The 23,853-nt window shown below is 41.4% G+C and overlaps 1 long non-coding RNA gene across 1 annotated transcript in view; it reads right to left on the reverse strand.

Moving 5' to 3' along the window:
• The window catches only part of LOC122553960, a 93,297-nt gene extending 73,041 nt beyond the window's left edge, over positions 1-20,256 (reverse strand). Inside the window, exon 1 of the long non-coding RNA XR_006312876.1 lies at positions 20,175-20,256. This is a non-coding gene — a long non-coding RNA (uncharacterized LOC122553960). The remainder of the gene's footprint in view (positions 1-20,174) is intronic.
• Between the last annotated feature and the right edge of the window lie 3,597 nt (positions 20,257-23,853).

Raw genomic sequence — 23,853 nt, forward strand, 5'->3', positions numbered from 1 at the left:
TCTATGTTCTATGTTCTATCTCTGTTTTACTCCATGACCTGGCCTCCACTGCTTTCTGTGGCAATGAATTCCACAGAATCACCATGCTCTGGATAAGGACAGTACCAGATTGCCAATACTTGTGTGGACGCACAACAGGTTTGAAAGATGGGGCGGGTACAAGGAATGCTGATGAATTCTGGGATATCCATGGAGTGATGAATCGTTCTGAGAGTAGTCCATGGTAAGACAAAGTGGAAATCGGATGTGAAATTTGCCATGGGGGTGTGGTAGCTGAGTTTAGTAAGATAATGTGAGAAGACTCACTAGGTCACATGGCAACAAACTCCAACATAAATCGACAAAATTTGGACTTAGCCAAAAAAAACGTTTGATTCAGCTGTGTGCAACCATTGTTGATTATTGTAGAAACCCATGTGGTTCATTTTGGGTAGGAAAGCCACTATTTTTCCCTGGGCTGACCTACATGTGACTGCAGACCCACAGCAAAGTGATTTACTTTTAACAGCCCACTGAAATGGCCTGGAGTGAGAAATTGTTCAAGGACAATTGGAGATGGACAATGCAAAAATATAAAAAAAGCACTTTCCAAATTCCAATGTTGTGAACATTAGGCAGAAGTTGCTCACTTCACACTTTGGACCTTAAAACATCATGTTATGATAAGGATAAGATGGACAGGCATTCGCTCACAGATTTGATGGTGTAAAGTGAACAGATGTTAGTCATTGGTCTTCTTCCTACACTTCTGGGCATTTTTTCAGGCCATTGGGACTGGCATCCTCAGACTGGCTGGCAGTGTCTGATGTCATGGCCTCCTCTGCCAGCCCTCAGGGAAGAAGATGCCCCTCCTCTGTGCTATCCAGTACACCCGTACTTTCAGGTGTCTGCCCACAAAGTGTGACACTAATTTCCCCTTATCCACAATGTATAGGGCAGGTTAAATTGAACTGGGCAGTACAGCTCTGAAATGTCAGGACGTGACTGGGTGCTTTTGAAATGGTACCGGTCCCAGGAATTCTGGGATATCCCAGCAGTGGCAAGAACTTCTGCTGACAGTGAGTAGGAAAGTACAATGGATAGGGTGCTAGAGGGGCGTGGTGCACAGGTAATGAGGTGAGTTTGAGTTCAATGGCATGAAAAACCCACTCGGCCTTGCGAAAAGAAACCACAGAATCCTTACAGTGCAGAAATAGGCCATTCAACCCATTCAATCTGACCTGACTCTCCAAAGAAAATCCCATCCAATCCTCCCTACCCTATTTTGTAAGCCACATTTACCATGGCCAATCCACATAACATACACGTCTTTGACTGAAAAGAAACTGGAGCATCCAGAGGAAACCTGCATAAAGTGAGAATGTGAAAATCCTACACAGCCAGTCACCCGAGGCTGGAGTCAAACCCTGGCATTGTGAGGCAGCAGTACTAACTGCTGAGACATTGTGATACACTTTATGACATTTCCTGGTTAGATTCAGCCCAGTACACTGTTTTTATTGAATCATTCCATTCTTGGATCTACCTCCCTCACCACTTTAAAAAAAAGTCTCTCAATCACTTGGAACAATTATTAATTGCTTTTCAAAGTAGCACTTAGGGTATGCCTATCAATTAACCTAAATCTGAAGTTTGAGTATTTACCAGTTATCATTGCCCTGACTGAATCTTTGAACCACACTGAAATAATGGTAAACATGGAGAAATAATTGTTGTGGTCATTAGTCTACAATTGCTTATATCAGCTTACTAAGGGGAACTGAATTGCTAGCACAAATGTGTTATCATTGAAATACCAAGATACTTAAATGGGTCATTACAATGTGCTTTGGACAATGAATAAGAAGCAGATAAATTAGAGAGCAAAAGTGCTATAAATGAGAAAAAATGTTGTTGCCATTTAGACTGAAAAACCATTAATCTACCAAGCATACCTTGTGTAAGTAAGTATTTTAGTGTGTTCATTTTGTTAATTTGCTCTTATGCAGAATCTCTTATTCAAAATTGTACACTTGCAGAGTTTAAATTGGGCCAACAGATGTCTAGCCGCATACACTTGTCATTCACTTAAACAGAAACGTTTATGATATAGTAGCAGACATCAGATTAATTAAAATTAACATAGAATGCAGAATTCCTTTTGTGTATTTTTTCTGAGATATTCCATGTAGGACTTATGGAAATAAATTATTTGATTTCATGCTGATGCTTTGTTATCTCAAATAGTAGGACTTTAAATTGTTCTGGATCTGGGGACTGTAATCTGAAGTCCTGATTTGATAGTTTACTACGTGTTATTGGTCACCCAATACAAACATATTTATCAGTTGAAACATCTTACAGCCCTCAAAGAAATAATATAATTTGGGATATTACACCTAGAAATGCTGGATTTGCAGGGTTTGTTAAAATTATAGCATGGTAAAGGCCTTTTGTTATTGCTGCTCAGGCCATGTGAAGCACAGGAAGTCATGACAAATCAGATTGCAGTAATTAGAACATAGAACATAGAAAAATATAGCGCAGTACAGGTCCTTTGGCCCTCGATGTTGCGCCGATCCAAGCCCACCTAACCTACACTAGCCCACTATCCTCCATATGCCTATCCAATGCCTGTTTAAATGCCCATAAAGAGGGAGAGTCCACCACTGCTACTGGCAGGGCATTCCATGAACTCACGACTCGCTGAGTAAAGAATCTACCCCTAACATCTGTCCTATACCTACCACCTCCAGTGCCTCCACATCCTTCCTATAGTATGGCGACCAAAACTGCACATAATATTCCAGATGCGGCCGTACCAGAGTCTTATACAACTGCATCATGACCTCAGGAGTCCGGAACTCAATTCCTCTACCAATAAAAGCCAGTACGCCATATGCCTTCCTCACCGCACTATTTACCTGGGTGGCAACTTTCAGAGATCTGTGTACATGGACACCAAGATCCCTCTGCTCATCCACACTACCAAGTATCCGACCATTAGCCCAGTACCCCATCTTTTTGTTATTCTTCCCAAAGTGAATCACCTCACATTTAGCTACATTGAATTCCATTTGCCACCTTTCTGCCCAGCTCTGCAGCTTCTCTTTATCCTGCTGTAACCTGCCACATGCTTCCTCACTGTCAACAACTCCTCCGACTTTTGTGTCATCCGCAAACTTGCTCACCCAACGTTCTAACCCCTCTTCCAGGTCATTTATAAAAATGACAAACAGCAATGGTCCCAAAACAGATCCTTGCGGAACACCGCTAGTGACGGCACTCCATGAAGAAACTTTGCCATCAACTACTACCCTCTGTCTTCTTCCATCCCGCCAATTCCTAATCCAAACCTCCAACTCACCCTCAATGCCATACCTCTGTATTTTTTGCAGTAGTCTACCATGGGGAACCTTATCAAACGCCTTACTAAAATCCATATACACCACATCTACCGCTTTCCCCTTGTCCACCTCCTTAGTCACCTTCTCCAAGAATTCAATAAGGTTTGTGAGGCACGACTTGCCCTTCACAAAACCATGCTGACTATCCTTGAACACATTATTCCTTTCCAGATGTTCATAAATCCTATCCCTTACAATTCTCTCTAAGATTTTGCCCACAACAGAAGTGAGACTCACTGGCCTATAGTTACTAGGGTTATCCCTACTCCCCTTCTTGAACCACATTTGCTATCCTCCAGTCTTCTGGCACTATTCCTGTAGACAACGAGGACATAAAAATCAAGGCCAATGGCTCTGCAATCTCCTCCCTTGCTTCCCAGAGAATCCCAAGATAAATGCCATCAGGCCCAGGGGACTTATCTATTTTCACCCTTTCCAGAATTTCCAGCACCTCTTCCCTACATACCTCAAATTGTCAATAATTACATAATATAACAAGCAAGATTTAGGATAAATCATCCAGTTTATTACAATTGTTGCTATCCTCTCCATTAACTCTTCCTGTAATTTATGATGACTCATTGTAACCTTTACTCCCTCCCTCATCTTAGCGTAAAGTCAAATAGATAATGAACATGTAAATATTGCGATAATGGCAGTATTTTCAATGATCACGTTTATATTCTCAGAAATGTAAGTTTACATAATGTTCATATTGGCTGATTTAGTTAAGAGGCTACCACTGAAGCTGTTTTCTGATTAAATATGGGAACTCATCATCAAGTGCTACCATCCCAACAAGAAGATCAGGTCTCAGCAGCGCCACTGCTACTGGTGGCCATTGACCAGACTACAACAAAAGCCAGTGGGAGCCTTGATGACTGGGTATCATCAAAGCTGGGTCACCTCTTGTATTTGGAATCAGAAGCTACTTATCTCCAGTCATAACAAATCTGTATAAAGATATGCAGGCTAGGTCAATTGGCTGTGCTATATTGCCCATTGTGTGCAGGGTAGGTGGACTAGCAATGGGAAGTGTGAGGTTGCAGATTTAGACTTTATTGTCACCTGTACTCGCTGTACAGGAGTAGAGTGAAAGGTGTACAATATTGCCACAGACAGCACCAACTTAGGTACGAAGTTGTGTAGTTACACATTCTTAGGCACAAACTAGTAAAAGTAAGAAACAAAGTTACACGTTACTAACCGTCCTAGTATAAGCAGAAAATCTTTTTGAAACGTAATAGTTATCATTAAAGGCCTTCTTAATATAAACTAGAAAAATAGATAAATAATGTTCAAAGTTCAACAGCCATTCTTGAGAGCTTAGCCATAATGGGACCCCAACCTCCTCCACTTAGCTCACACTCCAGTTGACATCAGCTGCCTGTTCCCGCTGTTGCAACCGCAGATACTGGGGGACCTCCCTCATCGCTTGCTCTGCCCAATTCCAAATGACAAAATTCATGCTTTGGACCTGATGGAGCCATTTGCCACCGCCTGCTGCTAAAACTGCCACCTCCAATCTCCTCCTCCTGGCTCCAGAACATGCCCAGGCATCACCCACACAGAGCCTCCGATTGCCGGGTGTGCGCTGGCCACCTGGTCATGCTGTTCAGTCTCTCTACACTGTACAGACTCACGTAATCTAAGTAGAGTAGTGAAAGAGAAAAGAAAAATAAAGAGTGGGAAAAAAAACAGACAGAGCAGGGGTCCAGGTCGGAGGTCACACACTGCTCTCTGACTTCACCACGATTTTAGTTCTTGATAAGGTAAGGGGGTGAGTCTGGTGGGATGATCCTCTTCAGTAGGTTACTGTGGACTCAATGGGCTGAATGGCCTGCTTCCACACTGTAGGAATTCTGTGGCGCTATGACTGTTAAGTGATCTTATGGCACAATCCCTCCTTCTGAGTCAGGAGACCTGTTTTAAGTTTTATCTGCTCCAGAGGTGTGTAATAGCATCTCTGAGCAAGTTGTTTAAAAATGTTCTGTATTGCACTTTCCAGCTTATAGATGTGTTAGTCTGAAAATGGACATCTTATGAGAATTTGGAAGCTTAGTAGACACAGAACAGGTTAGCACTTAGGACGATAGACTGCATATGGTATTCCCAGACAATGGTGGTGTCACTGTCAGACAGTCTCAGTTCAAGAGATACGCCAGGATGCAATACTTACATAGTGTATGTCATAATTTGTCCAAATAGATGGATTTAAAATTAATATTCTATCAATGGAGCTCTTGTGATAGTGTCCCTTCCTCTAAGCCAACAGATTCCAGTTCAAGTCTCACTGTCCAGAGAGTGTTGTATCATATCTGATCAGGTTGATTATGTTATGGACAAAGGATCGTCTCTGGTAGGAGGTAGACATTCTAATTGTGTATGCTAATTCAGTTTGAGTTCAGTGCTAAGGTAATGAAGCTAACAGTAATGTGAGTTTAGTTTTAACTATAGCCTGAGATCTCACCAAGGACTCTCATGTAAATTAGAAGAAATGTAACTAGCTCCTAAAAAAAAGGTAAAGTTAACATAGTCTTACCAGGGCTGCTCACTCATTGGAAAGGGATGGCTGATCATAGTTTCACATGAGATCAGGAAAGGTGGTAAAGGAGTAATCTTCATGGTAAACTCAACCAGTGTCAGAATCAAACACAAGCTTGTGTATGGGAGATCATGGCTCACAAACTTGTTAGAGTTCAGGGGGATCTGGCAAATTGGATACATAATGGTCAGAAGCAGAGAGTAGTAGTGGAAGCATGCTTGTTAGACTGGAGGCCTGTGACTAGTGGAGTGCCTCAGGGGTCAGTGCTGGGACCATTACTGTTTGGTATCTATATCAATGATTTGGATGAGAATGTACAAGGCATGATTAGTAAGTTTGCAGGTGACATTAAAATAGGCGGGATCATGGACAGTGAGGAAAGTTATCAGAATTTCCAGCCTGACCTTGATCAGCTGGGGAAGTTGGCCAAGAAATGACAAATGGAGTTTCATATAAATAAGTATGAAGTCTTGCATTTTATAAAGTCAAATCAAGGTAGGAGTTTCATCGTGAAGGATAGAGCCTTGAGAGGTGTAGTGGAACAGAGGGACCTTGAAGTTCAGGTGCACCGTTCTCTGAAAGTAAAGTCACAAGTAGACAGGGCAGTGAAGAAGACTTTTGGCACACTGGCCTTCATTGGTCAGGACACTGAGCATAGATGTTGGGAAGTTATGTTGCAGTTGTACAGGACATTGGTGAGGCTGGACTTGGAGTATTGTTTTCAGTTTTGGTCGCCTTGCTATCGGAAGGATGTTATTAAACTGGAAAGAGTGCAGAAGAAATCTACAAGAATGTTGTCAGGACTCAGTGGTCTGAGTTATAGAGAGGGGTTGGGCAAGCGAGGACATTTTTCTTTAGAGTATAGGAGACTGAAGGGGAATCTTATGGAAGTGTATAAGATCATGAGAGATATGGATAGGGTGGATGCACTCAGTCTTTTTCCCAGGGTTGGGAATCAAGGACTAGTGGGCATCAGTTTAAGGTTAGAGGGGAAAGAATAAAAGGCAACCTGAGGGGTAGCTTTTTTTACACAGAGAATGATATGCATATGGAATGAGCTGCCAGTGGAAATGGTTGAGGCAGATACATTAACAACATTTAAAAGGCATTGGAACAATCACATGGATAGAAGGGAATTGGGGTTAGTGTTGATGAACATTTCAGTCGGCATGGACCACTTTGGGCCAAAGCATCTGTCTCCATGTTGTAGGACTCTATGGCTCTATGATAATCTCTTGGCATAACCCTGCATTGCAAACCAGCCATGCAGCCAACTGAGCTAACCAATCCTCAGTTAGCAACTAAGAACTATGTATTAAAAAATTCTGTTCACAAAGAATGAGGCTCACTCCTGCTCAAGTCCTGGAGTGAGAATCTTTCCCCATAATAATCAGAAGGATTGATGGCAGCAATCTATCCAAAGAACTGCAGGTGGATCTGATAGCATGCCAAAGAACTGGTATCTGAAATATATTATATTGACAGTGGTATGGGTTTCATCACATACTAACTTTCAGATTTTATTAACTGAAGTAAATTTTATTAATTGAAGGAGTGCCACAGTGGCACATTAGTTAGCATTACTGCCACAGGACTTATGACCCAGGCTCAATTCCAGCCTCGACCAACTGTCTGTGTGGAGTTTGCACATTCTCCCCATGTCTACATGGGTTTCCTCCAGATGCCCCAGTTTCCTGCCACAGTCCAAAGATGTGCAAGTTAGGTGGACTGGCCATGGTAAATCACCCATAGGGTCCAGATTTGTGAAGGCTAAATGGATTAACAATGGGAAATATGGGGTTATGAGGATGGGCTGGGGCTGGGTGGGATGTTCTTTAGAGGGTTGTTTCAGACTTGAAAGGCTGAATGGCCTCGATCTGCACTGTAGGGATACTGTGATTGTAATCGAGTTTGAATTTAAATTCCACCAGCTACTATGGTGGGATTTGAACTCATACTCCCAAAGAATCGGCCGAGGCCTACTGGATTACAAATCTAGTGACATTATCACTAGTTTTTGCTACTAGTTCTTCAACATTCCTCTGTATTAGTAGGAAAATCAATCCCTTTGTCTGCACAAGCTCTTTGTTAATGCCTTTCACAGATAATTTTGCAAAGTCTACATCATCAGATAAAAGATTTTGAATACTTTCTTAAATGCACTGGATTTCTCAATCTGCTATATAGCAAAAAGCATTCTCTGACAGCAGATAAAATATGAAGCAACTTATAATTATATAGATGTCACAAGTTATCTGCAACAGTGCTCTCCAGCTGGCAAAGTTTCCTTGACCTTTTCTTTGACAGAATGGGGGCTGTTGACAACTGTCAAGAGAGAAAAAATAACAAACCCTGGGATTGTGCACTTCGACCTGTTTGAGGTTTTTCTTGAAACAGGAATCAATTCTTATGAAAAGCTTTGCAGAGACATGTTTAAGAATGTATGGCTTCTGTGGGTTCCAATGAATGACAACTTGAAATAGGTTTGGTAATAAAGACACTCTGGGTTTCCTTCTATTTAAATAGGAGCTTCAAGAAGCTGAGTTAATTGTATGTTGATCTTCTAGTTTAGTTTTATTTTACAAATCTAATAATGTTAGCTTGGCAGTCTTCAAATTGATTTAGTTCTTCTGTAGAGCTTTATGATTACCAACATTGGCAAATAAAGCAGATTTCTCAGCTGCAACAAAACATTGATTGTAATGCAAACGTGAAAACAATAAGCTTGTTCCATCTTTTCGTGTACAATTTACATCATAATGAAAAGTGATTGTTCAAGCTGCAGATCTTTCTTGACAGCACAAAGTTGCTCATACAATCTACTGCATCATTTTGGCTGCAGTACTGATAATGGTTTTTGATGTTGGCTGTCTGAATGTCACCCACAACATGGCAGAGATCGGAAGCATGGGCTGCATGAGTAAAACAGTAAAAAGTTCTAAATGGCCATGTGATATTCGGGTCCGAGCACTCCACATGTTCACAAGCTATTAATTTTGCTGGGTTTTAAATGGATAGCCTCCATGAAAAGAAAGCAATGTCAAATTGTATAAATAAACGTTGTGCTTCCTCATTGTCACGTCAAGGCTAATACATTCAAGAACGTTATTTCAGTAATGAGCATGGATCTTGCATCATAGCCAATTTTTTTTTTTCCCTGAGATGTTAATCAAAACTGAGGAATCAAGGATCAGGTTTAGGCATCTCTTTGACTTCATAGAATTGGTGTTTAAGGCAACATGTCTTCAAATTGACAGATTGGACTTTTGGAAGCAGTGAGGTCTGCAGATGCTGGAGATCAGAGGTGAGAGTGTATTGCTGGAAAAGCACAGCAGGTCAGGCAGCATCTGAAGAGCAGGAAGATCGATGTCTCAGGCTGGAGCCCTTCATCAGGAATGAGAATGAACCTTTGTCAAAGCGGCATTGAACCTGAGACCTGGATCTTTGATTTTAGATCAAATTATCCAGGTGCATTTATTTTTAAAAACAACTGAATTTTGTCCCTGACATATTCTGAAGTATTTTACCAATCTGAGACCTTGTTATATTGAAAAGCCCCTCTGTTTTTGAACCATAATTCTGCATTGAGCAGTTGTAATGCACTTTGAAGTGGAATGGAACATGAGTTAGGAATAAGAATAGGCCACTTGATCCCTCAAGCCAAATAGGATTATGGATGATTAGTTTGTAATCTCAGCTCAGCAATCATGCTTAGTTCTGATAACCTTCACCCCATGGTAAAACCTTGATGATTGGTAAGTGTGTATTTTATGCAACTTGCAGATGATACGAAGATAGGTGGAGTTGTGGACAGTGAGGAGGGCTGTTGTCGGCTGCAGAGGGACTTAGATATGATGCAGAGCTGGGCTGAGGAGTGGCAGATGGAGTTCAACCCTGCCAAGTGTGAGGTTGTCCATTTTGGAAGAACAAATAAGAATGCGGAATACAGGGTTAATGGTAGGGTTCTTAGTCAGGTGGAGGAACAGAGGGATCTTGGGGTCTATGTACATAGATCTTTGAAGGTTGCCACTCAGGTGGATAGAGTTTGTAAGAAGGCCTATGGAGTATTATCGTTCAGTAGCAGAGGGATTGAATTCAAGAGTCGTGAAGTGATGTTGCAGCTGTACAGGACTTTGGTTAGGCCACAGTTGGAGTACTGTGTGCAGTTCTGGTCGCCTCACTATAGGAAAGATGTGGAAGCTTTGGAGAGGGTGCAGAGAAGATTTACCAGGATGTTGCCTGGAATGGAGAGGAAGTCGTACGAGGATAGGTTGAGAGTTCTCGGCCTTTTCTCGTTGGAACGGCGAAGGATGAGGGGTGACTTGATAGAGGTTTATAAGATGATCAGAGGAATAGATAGAGTAGACAGTCAGAAACTTTTTCCCCGGGTACAACAGAGTGTTACAAGGGGACATAAATATAAGGTGAAGGGTGGAAGGTATAGGGAAGATGTCAGGGGTGGGTTCTTTACCCAGAGAGTGGTGGGGGCATGGAATGCCCTGCCCGTGGGAGTGGTAGAGTCGGAATCATTGGCGACCTTTAAGCGGCATTTGGATAGGTACATGGATGGGTACTTAATCTAGGTTAGAAGTTCGGCACAACATCGTGGGCCGATGGGCCTGTTCTGTGCTGTATTGTTCTATGTTCTATGTTTCTGGCAATCTCCTTCAAGTAAACTTTCATAGAGGACTGAATATTATTTATTCCTGTGCTGGCAGAGTTGCACTGAGGTTTTTGTTTTGGAGAGCTTCTTTTCACACGGCCCAGCAAGACTTCTCAGCATATCTTCCCAAACATGACTCATTAAGGACCTACTCCACCCTATGGCGTTCCTCGTATCCAGTTCTAGTCCATTTTACCACATGACCTCCTCAGAGCAACATGCCACTCAACAGATGACGCCAACCTTTTGGTGGATCTTTGCACCTGTGTTATCTATGTAAGCCCACAGTGCACTGGGACAAGCATTGGCAATCCAGTCAAGCCCTTCAAGGCAGTGTAATGGCACAACAGCCATGAAGCCATGTTAACCACAACACATGGCTGACACTGTACAGTCAATGCAAACCCATTCTCAAACAATTAAAGTTTCCAATTAACTAGCAGGCCCTTCAGTTTGCTTGTCCTTAGATACATCCTATCTGAAGACCCTTTCTGTATCTCTGCCACTCTTTCCCCAATGCATACTGGACACCCACATCATGTCACTGTCCAGTCAGAGAACATCAGATATAAGCAAACAATCAGCCAACTCCTAATGCCAGCTTTCATTGACAGCCAGTCAAAAAAAAGAGAGAATACAAGGGGGATTAATTAGACTGCAGTGGACACTCACAATGGAAAGAAAATGGTGGCATCTTGACCTGAACAGTCTATGATGGTCTTCTGTGCCCAGCTCACATTTACTGGAATTGAGTGTCAATCAGACCCTATCTATATTGTAAATGTCCAATGCAGATGAATTCTGTTAAAAATGAAGTGAGCTTCATCCAACTCCAAAACCTCATCCCTCTCTTTGGACAACTGTTCCCATTCCCCTGGCTCCTCAGCAACTATCACATTGTTTCATTGCTTGCTCCAATTGTGCAGAGTCCAGCACACCAATATGATGGGGCAAGTTCTGTCTGGACCATGGTGAAGGCCCTCTAGAATGCTCCACATTAATTCTGTGCCTTCAACAGCCACATTATCTCCATCACCTTGGTCTTCGTCATACAATGAACACTGCACTGGCATTACATCTAATCAGGAGTGTCTGCCAATATCTTTCCCATCCAGATACCCATCAACCATAAATCTCCTGCTTTCTGCTGCAGCCTTGACTATCTCACCATTTTAGCAGTAATACAGCTGCTGTCACTACAGAGCCCTTTGTATCAGCTTTAAGAATTGACAGACTGATCCCAGGATCGTATTTTCTCTAGACCGCTAACCAATTTCAACAAGCAAACACGAGACCAGACCCCAGTAGCTATATTCCTGACTAATGATACGTGATTCCCCTGATTGCTGGTGCTTGTCCCTATTATTTAGATTATTGCCCACTCCCTGACTGCGGTCAGACAAATCCCTTGAAGATGAGTGTCCCAAGTAGATGACTGTTCATTGCCAAGACCCTGTGTACAGACTATGCCCCTGTCTGACTGTACTGGCACTGTCTGACTGTCAGCAGCACTGCCTTGACTGACTGAGGAGCACCCACATCCAGTTTCTGATGTGGCCATATGAAGGGTGTTTGCTGTGGAGGGAACTGGAACATACTGTAGGTATTAAATCGATGTCTCGGTGTGTTGTACTGCCAGAAATACTCCACTTTCCTCTGCAAGCTTCCCTACTGACAAGTCTGCCAAGCAGCCTCTCTGTATGTCTGCACAAAAGAGCATTTCAATCCAACAGTACCGATAGCCTTTGATTTTAGCTGAAGCACTAAAGCGCCAATAGGGACAGTTCAGCAAGGCAAAGCATGGTTGCTGTGAGAACTCACGAAGGCACTAAGTCAGCGAGTGAGAACAAAGCAGCCCTGAGATGTAGCCTGGTTCAATCCATGAGCTGGGTGTCTACTCCTCAAACAAGTACAGTAAGGGAATGGAAGAATTTGGGAAGAATAAAGGACAGGAAAGTGGAGCTGAGGATTAATAGATCAATTGTGATATCACTGAATGGTGGAGCAGATGAAAATGAGCTGAATAGACTGCTTCTGCTCCTATGTCTTATTGTCTCACAGTCTTAGTTACATTAAAGGTTGCCAAATCTAGTTTAAAGAGTTTGAAACACATTTAAAGTAAAATATATTAAATAGGAAAGCTAATCAAAGGAACAAAAAAATCTTGAGGGAAATAAACTGAAGGAAAATATGCTAAAATATTTATGTTTTCCATTACATTTACATGATCAGTAAAATGGCAACTAGCCAGAAATATATTCTGCAGTTATGCACATTTACTTCTGAGCTAATAGCAGGAGAGCTCCAGTTCGCATGTTCTGATTCACCCAGCCAGACAACAGCAATGTTTCATTGAGTTGTTCACAGACTTCACTCATCTTTTTGAATCTTCTAAGGAAACAAAAGAAGAGGAGTAATTTGTGAGTGTGTATGTAACATTTATTGGGACCCCAATTACATCATAGAAAGGGCTTCTAAAATATTTCAAATACCAACATTCTTTAATGGTTAAAAATTTAGTAGATTTGTCCTGACCAGTCAATACTAAGAGTTGCCAGTGACAGATGCTTTTCCCATGTTGCTTAGGCTTTAAAGTTGACCAAGCGTTAAAGGCAAGTAGTTTCTAATTTCTCAACCCTAGTTCTAACTGGCTGACTAAATGGCAATATTTATGTCAGAGAATAACAACAAGAAGTTGAATGTCCTACCATTCAACAAGATCATGACTATGCTATGCAAGGTCTCAACTCCTCTTTTAAACCATTTCATTACAACCTTCAATTCCTAAATATTTCAATAATCTACCTCACTCCAATTTAAATACAACAATTTAACCTCCACAAGTCTGGGTTGAGAATTCAGACATCCACTAATCTCTGGGAGAAAAAAAAAATATTTGTTTCTCAGATTTAAATATGTGATGTGTTCTTCTGCAACTATGCCTCCATCCCCTTCCCCATTTCGAGATTCGCCCACTGGGGAAATCAACAATGGTATAGTATGCTCCTTATTCGCTACTAAATAATGCTACCAAAGGAGCACTGTATGTGGCACCAATGTTGGCAGATAAAGGTGAGGAAACATCAGTGTCGCAGAGTATTAGCAAAGAAAGAGGACCTTTGGTTAACCGTGCCTATGCCGGTCATCAAGCACCAATCGACTTTCATTTTATTTCAAAGTACAGGACATAGGAACATAGGGTCATTCAGCCCCTTGAGCCCATTATACCATTCAATGAGATTATGGCTGAGCTGTGGCCTAACTACATATTCCTACCTTTTTCTGATATCACTTAAATGTTTGTTAAGCAAAGTTACTATCTCAAATTTAAATTATCAACTGATCCAGCATCCACCACTGTTTGTGGGAAAGAGTTACAAACATCTACCATTCTGTCTATGTAGAAGTGGTTCCTAAAATCTCTCATGAATGGTCTGGCCCTAGTTCTGAGTTTGAACCGTACTCCCTGAACCCTGTTCCAGAAAACCAAACTTTAGAAAGAGTTTCTTCAACCCTTTTTCCTGTTAATATCTTGAAGACTAGAATCAGATCACTCCTTTTACATTCCAACAAAAACAGACCTAGTATGTATGATTTCCCTTCATAACTTTCCCCTGAGGTCCACATATCATTCTTGTGAATCCACATTGCAATCCCACCAATATATCTTTCCTCAGGTGTAGAGCCCAGATCTGCTTGCAGTACGACCTTTAGCCTTGTATGCTATAATGTTTCAAGTGTTGATCTAAACACTTCTTAAAATGATGTGATGTTTCCCTTTGCTATCACCTAATCCTAAAGCCAGGAAATGAGTTCCAGAGAACTATCACCCTTTGGATGAAAACACTTCTTCTTAATTCCTCCTCTAAAGCTCCTGCCCTGACTCAACTAAATGGCTGGTCTGCTAAGGGAAAAGATTTCATTCCCATCAATCTGCCTATGCTCCCCATTTTGTAAATCTCATACAGGTCCCAATTGTCCTGCTCAACCCAAAGGAAAAGAAATCCAACCTATTTCATTTCTCTTTAATGGCTGAAAAGCCTACACAACATCCTGGTGAATTTCCTGTAATCAAAACCTTCCTATAGTGGTGACCAGAACTGCACCTTCAGCTGTGGTCTACCATCATAGCCCCTTTGTTCTTCTATTCAATGCCTTGACTAATAAAGACAAGTTATTAACCACTTTGTCGACCTGTCCTGCTTATTTCAAGCATCTATGGACATGTGCTCCACGGTTCCGCTGATCCTCTGTACTTTCCCACCATTCACCATGTACCCCCTTACCTTATCAATCCTTGCAAAAATGCATTATCTCAAACTTTTCATCAGTAAATTCCATATCCCTATTCAGCCCATTTGACCAACCTGCCCACATCACCTTGTAGTCTAAAGCTTTCCTCTTCTCTATGTACCATACCACCAGTTTTTATGTCAGCTGTGAAATTACTGAGTTTTAGTTGGAGGCCTGCCTGAGAATGCTTTTAAAAATCAAGAACAAAAAGTAGTATCAAGATATACATGTGAAATTTCTCTTCATTCAACAAAGCTTCCAGCCATTTTCAGATAAGCAGCTATCCTTTTGCATGACTAGTGAAAGGAGTTTTCTTGATAAATCAAGATGGCTGTTGTGCTATTCACCTTCAGATGTGACCTGTGCAATTCAGGAATTTTTAGTTTCTATTTCAGTCTAACCTTTGCCTTTTAAATCCCACTTCCTTTTATCCTCGTCAGAGGAGCAGAGTTCAAATGATTTTGTGCACTTGTCAATCAAAAGAAATTCTGCTTTTACTTTTTTGAGGCAGCTGTGAATCAGTCACTGGGCTCCGGATGTTTACCAGATTTTATCAGGCAATTTGACGGCCTTATAGGAGTCACAGGGGTTTGGACAATTCAATTAGAATCTGTTTCTTGACCTACTGAGTCAGTTTGCATCTCTGCTGTAGTTATGTCTGGGCTCAATAGCTGAAACGAAATACCATTGATGTTGTAACCCATTGTAATGTTTGCTCAGATCCAATAATTTTTATCACTAAGATCCAACATGACAAATTTTAATGCTAATCACTGTTTGACAACAGAATTTTAATTTTGAATTATTCATTTCAAGGATGCACTGTTTAATCTGTATTTGTAAAGCTTGCACTCTTGATACTTGTTGCTCATAAAGTATAGCTATCACTTACTCTGGGGACTGAGAGGTCATCACAGCTTAAAGGACAAAGATCAGTGAGGTTTTTAAACTATAGGCTCTATGTCCTTCTATTCCACTCATTCAGGGCACATCTTGTTAATAAAGTTTCAACTTTGATCTCCAGTATCTGCAGACCTCACGTCCTTCTATTCCACTCATTCAGGGCACATCTTGTTGTGGTAGTAGAATTCTAAATTCCAGAATTTTAAAACATTAATCTGGCTTTTGAATTTCACTTATTTTGCTGATGAGCTCTCTGAAAGGTTGTTGATTCCTGCTACAGTAGGGGCAGATGGCTATACCTCACCATTCAAATAGAATCAGGCCATTCAGCCAGTCAAGCCAATTCTGCCAGTCAAGATGATGGTTGATCTGTTTGTGTTTTGAGTTCCACATTTTCATCTACCCTCCGATGACCTTAAATTCCCCTGCCTCACGAAAATCTAGATAATTCTGCTGTCTGTTGATGCAGAGAGCATTTCAAAGTCACATGACTGTCTGGAGAGAGAAAAAAAAAATCTCTTCGTAGTTTGAAAAAGGCAACCCTTAGTTTTAAGAAAAGTTCTTTCTAGTTCTGGATTGATTCACAAGAGGAAATAGATTTTCCATGTTAACCTTGTTAATATCATTCAGGACTGCATGTTCAATTCACCCACCTTCACTTTTCTGAACTCCAGTGAAAATGAGCTCAGCATTTACAACCTATCCTCACACAACCACCCACTCATTTCAGCTATTCATTTCGTAAACCTCTTCTGAACCACCTCCAAATGCATTTATATCATTTCTTAAGTAACAAGACAAAAGCTGAACACAGTATTCAAGATGTGCTCTGTATAACAAATATGACATCCTTACTTCTCAATTCAACTTCTTTCACAATAGAAGGATGACATTAGACTCCTTGATCACTTACTGTACTCACATGAATTTTTGTGACTCATCCACTAGAACACCAACATCCCTCATGTCCCATCTAATCCTTTTGCCACTTAGCTTGAATCTATGAGCACTAGTTTTTGACCCCTCTGCCAAGGGAAGCAGGTTTCTCCTGTCTACTCTATCTCTACCCCTCACAATTCTATACACCTCAACCACTCCTCCACCTTCTGCGTTCCAAGGAAAACAACCCCAATCTCTCCAATCTTTCCTCACAGCTACCATTCTAGTAAATCTTCTCTGCACTCTCTAAATTCTTCTTGTAATGTGGTGACCAGAACTGCACACAATACTCCAATTGTTGTCTCACCAATGTCTTATGCAGTTTCATCATTATTTTCCTACTTTTGTATTCTATACTTCTGCCAGTGAAGGAGAGCATTCTATATGCCTTCTTTACAACCACATCTACCCGTACTGCTACCTTGACGTTCCTGTACACATGCAAACCAAGATCTCCCACAATATAAACATCTTCCAGTGTGTTCCCAATTGTTTTGTATTCCATTTTAATAATGGATCTCCCTAAATGCATTACCTCACGTTTATCAGAGTTGAACTCCATCTGCCTTTTTCCTGTACACTCCACTAACCCATCTCAATCATTGGAGCTAACAGCTATCCTCTACATGATCCACTACATGGCCAATTTTGTGTTGACTACAAAGTTTCCAATATTGCACCCTGTATTCAAGTCTAAATCATTAATGTATAAAATAAACAGCAGGGTCTCAGTGTGGAGCCCTTCGGAAAGCCATTTGAAACAGATTTCCATTTGCAAGAGCAGCCATTGATCATTGCCCTTTGTTTCCTGTTCCTAAGCCAACTTTGGATTCAATTCAACACATTGCACTGTATCCCATGACTTTTACTTTATTGGCCAGTCTGCCATGTGGGACTTTGTTAAATGCCTCTCTAAAATCCATGCAGACAACATCTACTGTACTACCCACATCAATCTTCATTGTCACTTCCCCAAAGAATTCAATCCAATTTGTAAGGCATGACCTTCCCTTAACAAAAGCCATGCTGACTCTCCCTGATGAGTCCATGCCTTCCTTTAAGCAGGTCACCCTGAGTTCAGGACCAGATGGGTGCAGTGGGAGCTTAGAACAAAGAGCTGGGAAGATGAAACCTGGGGATAGAAGTGATAGCACTCATAAGAAAGGCCTTGTGGGGCAGGACATTCATAGAGATACATCCCTTCCTCTCCCTGCCCAAGACCTGAGCATACTTTTCCATGGCATCCTCCTGATCTTGAGCTCCTCTCACCAACCTGAAAATTGCAACCTGGCAGGAATTAACTATTGGCCTCAAAACAGGCAAGGGTGAATGAGGCCAAGCCTTGCCTATGCCATTCTAAAATTGTGGAAAAGGTTGGGTCAGGTTGAATTTTAGTAGCATCTGCCCCTCCCACCACCTCCCACCTGCAAAACTACTGGCATCGGACCACGAAATCACCCATTTTGTCAAAGCAGGGACATACACAGTAGCTAAAGTCAGATCAACGGGAAGCACAAGAGGGGGTTATGGAGTTACAGCAAGTTCCAGGATCATGGTCAACTAGGCCACGGAGAGGTTTGAAAACAAATGACAAATTCATAAAACAGCAACTACCACTGTTAGTCTGCCAGTTTTACAAAACTCTCTAAGATGAATGGATATGACAGCATGGAGATCTGCCAGTTTAGTAGATGTATCTTGTAATGTTACATTGACAATAGGGGACAATATGTCTTCCTCTTATGTGATCTCAGGTGGGACTTCTGATCTATGATGCATTGAAGCATTTGGAGATTAAAGCTGCCTCAGCAAGGCAAGAAATGGATCTCACCTCAATAACTGAGTGAGAAAATTAAATCAAGGAGTAGCTCTCACTCCTCTGCTTTTCCAAAACCTTTACTTATGCAGGCCTGTGGCAAGAACTAGTTTTGGCTTGGGCATGAGACCTTACTTGTCAAAATAACCTGCAACCTTCACTACAGGTAATTACACAAACAATGGATGTTTGGCTGAGGCATGTGAGGATCTGTAATACACACCACCAATTATTATTTGTCCAGCGATCGAGTTATACAGCATGGAAACAGAATCTTTGGTCCAATTTGTTCATGCCAACCAGATATCCTAAACTGATCTCGTTCCATTTACCAGCATTTAGCCCATATCCCTCTCAACCCTTCCTATTCATATACCCATCCAGATGCCTTTTAAATGCTGTAATTGTACCAACCTCCACCAATTCCCCTGGAAACTCATTCCATGCATGCACCACACACTGCATGAAACATTTATCCCTCATGTCTCTTTCAAAATTTTCCCCTCTCACCTTAAATCTATGCCCTCTGGTTTTGGACTCCTTACCCTGGGAAAAAGACCTTAGCTATTCACTCTATCCAAGTCCCTCATGAATTTATAAGCCTCTACAAGATCACCCCTCAGCATCTGACACTTCAGGGATAAAAGTCATGATCTATTCAGCCTCTGCCTATAGACCGAACCTTCCAATCCTGGTAACATCCTTATAAGTCTTTTCTGAACCGTTTCGAGTTTATCAACATCTTTCCTCTAGCAGGGAGATCAGAATTGAATGCAGTATTCTAAAAGTGGACTAGCGAATGCTCTGTACAGCTACAACATGACCTTGCAACTCCTATACTCAATGAACTGACCAATAAAGGTAAGTGTACCAAATGCTTCTTCACTACCCTTTCTATGTGCAACTCCACTTTCAAGGAACTATGCATCTGTACCCCAGGTGTCTTTGTTCAGCCACGCTACCCAGGGACCTATCATTAACTGTACAAATCCTGATCTGGTTTGCCTTATGAAAATGCAACACCTTACATTTACCTAAATTAAACTCCATCTATCATTCCTCGGCCCACTGGCCCATCTGATCTCGGTCTCATTGTACTCTGAGATAATCTTCTTCACTGTCCATTACACCAACAATTTTCTGTTAAACAGAAGGTCAGAACTGGCAAGTGGGTGGACCAAATAAGCCAAGCTGTATTCTTGTTGTTATCATCATGGCTTCTCTGCACAGATTGGAACATAAATATACAAAAGACAGTCCCTTCTATAAATCTGCCCAGTGACAATCTTCACTGGTACAAATCTCTACCACTGAATGAAAACATCGATCAAACATGTACATTACATTCTCAATAACATCAGGAGCACATGTTATGTATATTTCCTGGTTTTGCCTTCTTTAAAGGAATTAAATATGCCAATTTGAGAAATGCATCTAAAATAAAAATCAATACACTCAATTAATTGTGCTAATCAGATCCAAACAACAGTAAGTAATATTCATTGGTAGCTGCAAGTGCATTTCCAGACTGCCTTACTTTTATTTAAAATATGATATTGGTTTATATTGGAATAAAACAAACCATCATTAATGATATCTGAAATTAAGCAGTTCAAGAGATTTATTTACCCTGTGCTGAGAGACAAGAGAGAGCTCTGTGAACAGCAAGAATTGGAATTCACTTGAAGGGCTCTGGAACAAAGATGATCAGAATAACTGACACCATCCACTGTTAAAGCTTTCTTCTGAAGTCTGTCCTGACCATTAATCAGGAAAATTGTTGCCACCTGAACATTTGAGATCCCACACACATCTTGTCAAGGCAGTAGTAAACCATCCTTAGTACCAAGATTATTTTTTAAAACAGCTAGATTGTACAGTGCTAACATTAGAGGCCTGCATTCCATGCACAATGCTGCATTTATTGGAACCTTATTAGCCATTATTTCCGAAGTAACTCAGGCATGTTTAAATGACATTTATTTGCTTGATCATTTGACTACATTTTAGCAGCATTTTTCAGAAATAGAATAAGTATTTATTGTCATGTGTTCTCAAGTAAAGGAATACAGGAGTACAATGAAAAATGTACAAAGTTGCCATCTTGGTTTCATGCTTGATTTCAAAACCACAATTTAAAATAAAAAGCAGAAATAAAAGAAACAAAGCTAAAAAGAGTAGAAAAGCATCCAGGTATTAGAGTCTTAATTAAGTTTTATCTCCATGCAGTCACACGGGTCAAGCCAAGGCTTGGAGTCTCGGGAGGAGAACTCTGTGATCAGAGGGTGTGAGGGGGCCCCACACTGTCCCAGGACCCAGCAGTCAGAGGCTGTGAGGGGGCCCTGCAATGTCCCAGGATCCAGCAATCAGAGGCTGTGAGGGGGCTCTGCAATGTCCCAGGAGCCAGCAATCAGAGGCTGTGAGGGGGCCCTGCACTGTCCCAGGACCCAGCAATCAGAGGCTGTGAGGGGGCCCTGCAATGTCCCAGGACCCAGCAATCAGAGGCTGTGACGGGGCTCTGCAATGTCCCAGGATCCAGCAATCAGAGGCTGTGAGGGGGCCCTGCACTGTCCCAGGACCCAGCAATCAGAGGCTGTGAGGGGGCCCCGCACTGTCCCAGGACCCAGCAATCAGAGGCTGTGAGGGGGCCCTGCACTGTCCCAGGATCCAGCAATCAGAGGCTGTGAGGGGGCCCTGCACTGTCCCAGGACCCAGCAATCAGAGGCTGTGAGGGGGCCCCACACTGTCCCAGGACCCAGCATCAGAGGCTGTGAGGGGGCCCTGCACTGTCCCAGGAGCCAGCAATCAGAGGCTGTAAGGGGGCACTGCAATGTCCCAGGACCCAGCAATCAGAGGCTGTGAGGGGGCCCTGCACTGTCCCAGGACCCAGCAATCCCAGGGCTGCATGCAAGCCCTGCCCATGCTTGTTCCAGAACCCAGTTGCAGCACTGTTAACTAAAATTGCCGTTGTGTATGATATTAATTTCATTACAATGTCTCCTATACTTCATGCCTAACATTGCCCTCAATTGTTTTTCACTCTAATGTACTGTATCATGTTATGACATTTAAGAATGTAATGTTGATGGTTATGAAATATTCAAAACAATATAGACTTCAAAGTTTTCATTTTAAGTTTTGAACAGCTGTCCTGGAACAGATATAATGTTTACTGTTAGAGAACATTGAGTTGTTATAAATGGTAACTATAACTAAAGTTGATCAGCGTGTAGTCTTTGAAATTCAGTGTTATTTGCTGAAAATAATTAAGAATGAGCGTGTTCAATTTGAAGATTTAAAAATAACAAGTTTCAATCGTCTAACCTTTCCTTCCTGAATGGATTGATCATCTTCACTCCTCCTCTCTCTTTTTTGACCTCTTTACATTTCCGTGACAGCGCAGCAGCAGAATGGTTGGCACTGCTGCCTCACAATGCTACAAGAGATCAGAGCATGCTGACCCCACCATTAAACCCTTGGACATCAATTGCACTTTACCTCCTGCCCCTTGATCTCTTGAAGGACAAAAAAAATTATCTCTTTCACACACACATACAGACCGACACAGACACACAGATTTAAATATGTTCAACAATGAAACACTTACAACCCTCTGTGGTTTAGAAGTCCAAAGATTTATATCCCTTTTATGGAGGAACTTTCTCCCCATCCCTGTCCTCAATGGTCATCCACTTATCCTGAGACTATGCTCCTGTGAATTAGACTCCTTACCCCACCATCCCCCAACCCCTGCACCCCTGTAGCCAGCAAAACAAAAACTGCTCAGTTTACACCTTGTCATACCCTTTCTCAATCATATATGCTTCAGACAGAAATAGCCCTTTCCATTCATAAAATACTAACTTTCACAGAAATGGAAATGTTTTGAATGATGAGGTGATGTTTCAAAGTATTAGAGGTGGTTAAAAGACATAGAATATTGGAGATCTACCATGGACATTCAGTGTTCTTCACAATCACCAAGTTCTTGACCTTAGCTATAAAATTATGAATGGTACCAAGTTAAAGCCTGGATAGTGCACTGATGATGAACTTCGACAATTGCTCATTCCTAAATTATGTTCACACAACTTTTACCACGTGATTACACTGGCATTGACTCCAGCCTGTTTAATGTAAAAAGCAGGGTTCTAGGAAAGTAAAATAAAGAATAAAGGACTGAAGAATACAAAGTGTTGAGATAAAAAATGATTTCAAATTAGAGTTGCAGCTATTTACCAACTGCTTATGATTTATATGTAAAAAATTGAGGGAAAAAGAATTTGTGGTGAGAATCGTGTTTAGCAATTGAAATGCAAAACCTAAACCTTTGTGAAAACAGGCCTATGCTTTGTAACTTAATATCGTGTTCATACAAACAGATTCAAGTTTAGAATTACTGTTGCCATAAAGTATGTATCTGCAGGTTTCAGTGTAAGGAAATGATGCATTGTGTATTGTTCAGAGGTACATTTTTCTGTGTTGAATATGTTGCTTAACATAGTTCAGCTTCGAGTTAATTATAATTGGATTGCATTTGTACCTGGAGCCAAATCCCTCTGTAGGGTTTGCCGACTTGCCAAAAAGTATGAAAGCAATCATCAGATAAAAGTATAAGCATATACCATGTCATTTAGTTGATGTGAAATGTACCAAGCCCAGTTGGATTTAGTGCAGTACTTTTTGTAAACTTATGCTGCCAGCAAGTAGCTTTTCTTGGAACAAACATAGGATTTGAGTTGCACAGGCCCATGCATGCTACACTTCACAGGAAAGAAAGCTTTTAGGCAAATAGAAGCAACACCAGTGGCCAAGACAAGCAGCCTTTGGCTATCTAACTGACCTTAAAAGAATTAAACGACCTTCTTCAGAACTCACTCCTCACCACTCGCCCTGCTCCTGTAAAATGGTCACCATAATAATTCTAAGCTCACAGAAGCTGGATCATTAATGTCAGGCTTGACTTTGATTGAAGAAGAAGTTCTGAAATAAATTGTTAAAGTGGTTCCCTAGTTGAGATTACTGAGGATTTTGTCAATAACTTGCATCAAGAAATGCCACTTACATTATTAGGTCAGAGGCTGGGAATACTGTAGTGAGTGACCCTCCTCCTGAATCCTCAGATCCTTTTCACATCAGTAAGATACATGACAAACAGAACAACGGAATATTCTTCACTTGCGTGAAGACTTGAAAACATTTCAGAAGTTTAACACTATCTATAGGAAAACAGCCCACCTGATCAACTTCCAATCCACCACCTTAGTGGGTTCATGCTGCCCATCACTAACAACTTATCCATGCTTCT

The sequence above is a fragment of the Chiloscyllium plagiosum genome, chromosome 10 (assembly GCF_004010195.1).
Source record: "Chiloscyllium plagiosum isolate BGI_BamShark_2017 chromosome 10, ASM401019v2, whole genome shotgun sequence".
Taxonomy (NCBI): Eukaryota; Metazoa; Chordata; class Chondrichthyes; order Orectolobiformes; family Hemiscylliidae; genus Chiloscyllium; species Chiloscyllium plagiosum.